The following is a 6,857-nucleotide window of genomic DNA, read 5'->3' on the forward strand; positions in this document are numbered from 1 at the left end:
GAAACTCGAGGAGGCGGGTGAAGTGGAGAGAACGTATATAAACCTGGCGCAGGGACTCGGTGACATACAGTGGGGAGAACAAGTATTTGATACACTGCCGATTTTGCAGGTTTTCCTACTTACAAAGCATGTAGAGGTCTGTAATTTTTATCATAGGTACACTTCAACTGTGAGAGACGGAATCTAAAAAAATCCAGAAAATCACATTGTATGATCTTTAAGTAATTAATTTGCGTTTTATTGCATGACATAAGTATTTGATCACCTACCAACCAGTAAGAATTCCGGCTCTCACAGACCTGTTAGTTTTTCTTTAAGAAGCCCTCCTGTTCTCCACTCATTACCTGTATTAACTGCACCTGTTTGAACTCGTTACCTGTATAAAAGACACCTGTCCACACACTCAATCAAACAGACTCCAACCTCTCCACAATGGCCAAGACCAGAGAGCTGTGTAAGGACATCAGGGATAAAATTGTAGACCTGCACAAGACTGGGATGGGCTACAGGACAATAGGCAAGTAGCTTGGTGAGAAGGCAACAACTGTTGACGCAATTATTAGAAAATGGAAGAAGTTCAAGATGACGGTCAATCACCTTCGGTCTGGGGCTCCATGCAAGATCTCACCTCGTGGGGCATCAATGATCATGAGGAAGGTGAGGGATCAGCCCAGAACTACACGGCAGGACCTGGTCAATGAACTGAAGAGAGCTGGGACCACAGTCTCAAAGAAAACCATTAGTAACACACTACGCCGTCATGGATTAAAATCCTGCAGCGCACGCAAGGTCCCCCTGCTCAAGCCAGCGCATGTCCAGGCCCGTCTGACGTTTGCCAATGACCATCTGGATGATCCAGAGGAGGAATGGGAGAAGGTCATGTGGTCTGATGAGACAAAAATATAGCTTTTTGGTCTAAACTCCACTCGCCGTGTTTGGAGGAAGAAGAAGGATGAGTACAACCCCAAGAACACCATCCCAACCGTGAAGCATGGAGGTGGAAACATCATTCTTTGGGGATGCTTTTCTGCAAAGGGGACAGGACGACTGCACCGTATTGAGGGGAGGATGGATGGGGCCATGTATCGCGAGATCTTGGCCAACAACCTCCTTCCCTCAGTAAGTGCATTGAAGATGGGTCGTGGCTGGGTCTTCCAGCATGACAACGACCCGAAACACACAGCCAGGGCAACTAAGGAGTGGCTCCGTAAGAAGCATCTCAAGGTCCTGGAGTGGCCTAGCCAGTCTCCAGACCTGAACCCAATAGAACATCTTTGGAGGGAGCTGAAAGTCCGTATTGCCCAGTGACAGCCCCGAAACCTGAAGGATCTGGAGAAGGTCAAGTCCTACAGGAAACATATGATCTCTGTAATTGCAAACAAAGGTTTCTGTACCAAATTTTAAGTTCTGCTTTTCTGATGTATCAAATACTTATGTCATGCAATAAAATGCAAATTAATTACTTAAAAATCATACAATGTGATTTTCTGGATTTTTGTTTTAGATTCCGTCTCTCACAGTTGAAGTGTACCTATGATAAAAATTACAGACCTCTGCATGCTTTGTAAGTAGGAAAACCTGCAAAATCAGCAGTGTATCAAATACTTGTTCTCCCCACTGTATGTCACCGAGTCCCTGCGCCAGGTTTATATCGCTTCTCGATCCATCGTGGAATGCTCCTGGACCCGTGCCACGACTCCAGGGATGCGCTCGTCTCCTGCTGACTCCATGAAAGCGGGTGGGTGATTCTGTGATGGTGTGGTGTTGAAGGAGTCAGGTGCAGGAGGGTAAATCACAGTATAACAGGCTTTAATCCGCAAAAATACAGGGTTACGCAGAAATGCGTCAAACACACTCCAGGGCACAAAACAGGTGCACTGGAAAATACAAGGCACACGGGAAAAATACTCCTGTCGATACAAACTACACGAGCTCCACCGAGCTTCACTAACCTTCACAATAAACAATCACCCACAAGGACAAGGGGGCAGAGGGAACACTTATACACCGACTAATTAGGGGATTAGAACCAGGTGTGCGTGATAACAAGACAAGACAATTGTGATGATGATTGGGGCGGCAGTGGTTAGTACTCCGGTGACGACGGACGCCGAAGCCTGCCCGAACGAGGGGAGGCAGCATCGGCCGAAGTCGTGACAACATGACACAAAAGCTAATTTGTTTGTTTTTACCTGTCCCTAATGTTGTTTCTAATTATCATCATTATGACACACAACACTGGCAATGCACACACAAGACAACAAAGCACCTGTTGTCACGCCCTGACATAGAGATCTCTAGTTGGTTTGGTCAGGGTGTGAATATCTACAATGTCTATATCTATGTTGGCCGGGTGTGGTTCCCAATCAGAGGAAGCTGTCGATCGTTGTCTCTGATTGGGGATCATACTTAGGCAGCCATGTTGCCTACCTTAGTTGTGGGATCTTGTTTCTGTTTGGCTTGTTGGATGTTTAGCCTTTTGAACTTCACGTTCTGTTGGATTTTGTTATTTTGTCTGTGTTTATATAATAAACGACTATGTACGCATACCACGCTGCTGCTTGGTCCAATCCTTTACACGACGAACGTGACAGAAGATCCCACCATCAACGGACCAAGCAGCGTGAACAGGAAGAGCAGACAACATGGACATGTGAGGATATTTTGGATGGTAAGGGATCCTGGACTTGGGAAGAGATCCAGGCAGGTATGGATCGCCTTCTTTGGGAGCAGACGGAGACATTGAGGGAGAAAAAACGGCAACTCAAAAGGTCCCGATCACTAAGGAAGCCCGAGGGGCAGCCCCAATAAAAAATGTTGGGGGGCACACGGGGTGGTGGGCGAAGCAGCAGGAGGCCCTGAAAGACCTGCAGCTCAGCACTCTGAGAGAGGAGACCACCACCATACAGGGGCTGATAGAGAAGAGGGAGTAGGAGCTCTCCCTTCAGAAGGAGGCGCTGCAGGAGGCCCACAGGGAGAAGGAGTCAGTGGATGCACGGAGAGAGGAGCTGGCTAGGCAACAGGAGGAGCTGAGAGAGGAATTAACCCTAGAGAAAAGGAGAACGCAGTCCTTAGAGCAGAGGCTGGCGGAGCCAGGTTTGAGAGTAGAGCCAACTCCCCGCACTCGTGTTAAGGAGCGTGGGACCATACAGGCACCCTGTTATGCTGTGATACGCACTGTATCTCCTGTGCGCATTCACAGCCCGGTGCGCTTGGTGCCCCGCTCTTGCCGGGCTAAAATGAGCGTTCAGCCAGGACGGGTTGTTCCTGCTCCTCGCACCAAACCAGTGATGCGTGTCGCCAGTCCTGTACGGCCCGTACCTGCTCCACGCACCAAACCAGTGGTGCGTGTCTCCAGTCCTGTACGGCCCGTACCTGCTCCTCGCACCAAACCAGTGGTGCGTGTCTCCAGCCCGGTGCACCCCATACCTGCTCCTTGCACCAAACCAGTGGTGTGTGTCCCCAGCCCGGTACGGCCCGTGCCTGCTCCTCGCACCAGACTAGTGGTGCGTGTCCCCAGCCCGGTACGGTCCAGTCCAGGGTCAGAGCAGTCCGCTCCACCGGTGCCAAGTCCAGCTCCGGTCAGCTGCTCCACTCCAGTGCCAGAGCAGTACGCTCCACCGGTGCCTAGTCTAGCTCCGGTCAGCTGCTCCACTCCAGTGCCAGAGCAGTCCGCTCCACCGGTGCCAAGTCCAGCTCCGGTTAGCTGCTCCAGTCCAATGCCAGAGCAGTCCGCACCACCGGTGCCTAGTCCAGCCCCGGTCAGCTGCTCCAGTCCAGAGCCAGAGCAGTCCGCTCCACTGGGGTCCAGTTCAGCTCCGGTCAGTGGCTCCACTCCAGTGCCAGAGCAGTCCGCTCCACCTGTGCCTAGTCTGGGTCTGGTCGTCTACTCTCCCACACCAGAGTCCAGACAGGACTTGGTGCATCGCGGGAGGACTGCAGAGCCAGAACCAGACGTCAACCCCTCTCCAGGGTCTGGGCCTCCCACACCAGGGTCCAGACAGGGCTTGGTGTATCACGGGAGGATTGCCGGTCCAGGCCCAGACGTCAGCCCCTCTCCAGGGTCGGTGCCTCCCACACCAGGGTCCAGACAGGGCTTGGTGCATCGTGGGAGGACTGAGAGGGGAAGCATCGCGCCGGGGTCCAGACCGGACCAGGTGTGCAACGGGGAGCCAGAAAAGAAGAGGACAGTAAGGTTGACGTCGCGCCCGGAGCCGGAGCCGCCACCGAGGCTAAATGCCCACCCGGACCCTCCCCTAATGAGTCAGGTTTTTTTCGGCCGGAGTCCGCACCTTTGGTGGGGGGTGGGGGGGGGGGGGGGGGGGGGGTACTGTCACGCCCTGACATAGAGATCTCTAGTTGGTTTGGTCAGGGTGTGAATAGCTAGAATGTGTATATCTATGTTGGCCGGGTGTGGTTCCCAATCAGAGGCAGCTGTCGATCGTTGTCTCTGATTGGGGATCATACTTAGGCAGCCATGTTGCCTACCTTAGTTGTGGGATCTTGTTTCTGTTTGGCTTGTTGGATGTTTAGCCTTTTGAACTTCACGTTCTGTTGGATTTTGTTATTTTGTCGGTGTTTATATAATAAACGACTATGTACGCATACCACGCTGCACCTTGGTCCGATCCTTTACACGACGAACGTGACACCTGTATTAGGTGTATGATATTAGGTGTATGATATTCCAGTGTGTTTGTATTGTGTCTCATGCTACTGAGATAGTTATTGAGATATTTAAGTGTTTATTCAGTATGCTCTGAATAGAAGGAGCTTTTGTGTTTTTGACAATACTGTAATAATGGGTGGTGTCTGTTTTAGTTCCTTGTAAGAAGATTTTCAGAATCTACACAATGTTCTAGAATCTATTGCAACCATATTCTTTACAGTAATCAGATTTGTCTGGAATTGGAGACAAAGCACTGGATGAGTAACTGTCTGTGATCTGGAGAAAATCTCCACTATTTGAGATAGAGGATAGAAAAGTCGATAGATGGAGTTATGTTTAAATAGATAGATTGAGATGGAGAGATTCAGATTGAGAGAAATAGAAAGAGAGAAAGACTGAGGATTATAAATGAAGTAGATAGAGAGATTGAAATCGATGAATTTGGGTAGAGATAGAGAGGTTGAAGCAGAGGAATAGGTTGTGATGGAGACCTTGGCCCCAGTAATGAACCGGGGCATCTCAGCTGTCCCTCCATACAAGATGGTTTTCTTAATGCCTTCCACCCCTAGGAGCATAGTCCCGTCCATATCTGAAGACATCTTTCTATATGTCTGTCTATGTGTACAGTAAATACTGTAAATAGCTGTGTGTGTTTATGTATATGTCTGTCTGTATGCATGTGTTTCTGCTAGGGTAGCCTATAGCAGGTGTGAGGCATAGAGAGGTATGAACACACATTACTCCTCGATGATTAGGAAAGGAAGAATGAGATTAAGAATTTGTCCTCCACTCCTCTCCTCCTCCCATTCCCCCATTCATCCATCCCTCAATCAGCTCTTCTCAGCATTTCTCCTGATGAATATCTATCATCTGCTGGACTAGAAACATCCAGAACGGGATAAAAAAAACACTACTTCAAGCCCACAGCTACAAATCATTGTGATAGGGGCATAATGTATGAAGCACTTAGAACATGGACATCCTTATGATGGCTTACTACTATCACCCAGTAATGATTCTGAGACAGTATCAGCCATTTTGAGTCTGTTGTTGATATATTGCTATGAAATACATGCTTATAACTAGTAACTAGTAATAATGGTTTATTACTGTTTTATTAAGTGTTGCTAAAGTTTCTAGTTTCTAGTCAGTCATGATCAAAGGGAAAAGAAGAAGACCGTTGTCCATCTCATAAAGGTCTGTCCGACTCCTTCCCATGTAATATCCTGTGTTGTTGAGGTAGATGCGAATGTAATAGAATGTATTAGATATTTTAGAGTAGAACATGGTTTCCATTCCACAGGAAATTTCCTGGATTTACCAATATCAGGATGAATAGATAGATATTTCTCAGTGCTCTGTAAAACTCCTATGTCAGGGTAGGCAATTATCCAGCGCTGGTACTGTGGACTCTGTGACCCCAGCTTCATACATCACATCTGCCTCCCATATGTGCTGCTGAGTGTGTGGTGTGTGTGTGTGTGTGTGTGTGTGTGTGTGTGTGTGTGCGTGTGTGTGCATGTGTGTCTGCCTGCCTGTGTGTGTGCGTCCGTGCGTGCCTGCATGAATGTGTGTGTGTAAGCACACGCGTGTGCACGTTCGAACATGTGCGTTCATGCAGACGTGTGTGTGTGCTCCTGTGGTGGTGTGTGTTGCAGCCAAATACAGTAAATAGACACAGGTGTGGTTCCTGAGTTAATTAAGCAGTTAACATCCCATCATGCTTAGGGTCATGTATAAAAATGCCATTATTTTGGCCATTATTTTGGCTACCATGGCTATGCCCCCATTTGATGACAATGCCCACAGTCACAGGGCACGAGTGGTCACTGAATGGTTTGATGAGCATGAAAACGATGTAAACCATGTCATGGCCGTCTCAGTCACCGGATCTCAACCCAATTGAACACTAATGGGAGGTTCTGGAGTGGCGCCTAAGACAGCGTTTTCAACCACCGTCAACAAAACACCACATTTCTTGTGGAAGAATGGTGTCGGATCTTTCCAATAGAGTTACAGACACTTGTAGAATCAATGCCAAGGTGCATTGATGCTGTTCTGGATCGCGGTGGCACAACAACCTATTAAGACACTTTTTGTTGGTGTTTCCTTTATTTTGGCAGTTACCAGTATTTTGAATGGTTTTATAGTGCATTATGAATCTATAATGTGGTCATTAAATGTCAGA

This window comes from Coregonus lavaretus (assembly GCF_964263955.1).
Source record: "Coregonus lavaretus genome assembly, chromosome: 26".
Classification (NCBI taxonomy): Eukaryota; Metazoa; Chordata; class Actinopteri; order Salmoniformes; family Salmonidae; genus Coregonus; species Coregonus lavaretus.